This window comes from Brachycentrus maculatus, unplaced genomic scaffold (genome assembly GCF_059751285.1).
Source record: "Brachycentrus maculatus isolate JH-2025_06_01 unplaced genomic scaffold, ASM5975128v1 h1tg000173l, whole genome shotgun sequence".
NCBI classification, from domain to species: Eukaryota; Metazoa; Arthropoda; class Insecta; order Trichoptera; family Brachycentridae; genus Brachycentrus; species Brachycentrus maculatus.
In genome coordinates, this window is record NW_028280926.1 from 1,407,451 (window position 1) to 1,408,423 (window position 973).

Genomic DNA, 973 nt, shown 5'->3' on the forward strand with positions numbered 1-973 from the left:
CAATGTGGTATAAATCAGTCGATCTTGAACATTATCGCTTCAATGTCTGCATTTATTTGCAATACATCCAAGTTGTTTTAAATTTAAATTGCTAGATTTTTGTAAATCTTATTCTTTTACAAAAAATGTATTTTTCTATAAATTTCTATAAATGCAGTTTGGATACATCTGCATTCAGATGATGATTTGTTCCTCAGTTTCAGTAATTAACGTCAATTTATAAAAAAAATATGGACAGTCTTATTCATATGTAAAGTATGTCTTAATACTTAAATCAGGAACAGACATAATGTTTAACAGATTTCAGACGGTGTTCGTTTTAAAATTAGTATCGTGCGTAGATTATGAGAACTTTGAAAGAGCCAAGTAGAACACTATATATTAAAAAAAAGAATTCCGGAAGTGTTAGACTTCACAAGTGGGGTACAACGTACAACTTATTCCAATGGACATTTCACTCTGACCTCAATCGGTGAGACAATTTTTTTAGAATTTTTTTGGATAGGACCCAAAATCACGTAGGTCAGTTTACGTCGAAGTAATAGTTCAGCTGTTATCTATTTTGGTATTTAAAAATGTCACCGAAAAAAATATCTTAATCGCTTTCAATTTTCTCTTTGAAAATATGACTAATGCTCTTAAAATCAATCTTGCGCTTTGTCATACTAAAGTACATTTATCTATTTACCTCACTTGGTTCTTCCGTGCCGAGGGCCCATTTTACAATATCACTCTCCTTTTCATTCATCGTTCACTTTGTGTTATATCACTTTAATAAAAGTGGTATTACACAAAGTGAACGATAAATGAACGATTAACAAATATAAAATTTATATTTTAGCATTTCAAAATAAAGTCTTCTATTTTTTTTATGTCCATAGGAAGGTTGTTGAAGTACTTAGTTCCCAAATATTTAAAGTTCTGTTGTTTCATAGCTTCAGTGCGAATCCGATTTTTCTACAATAATTCATGC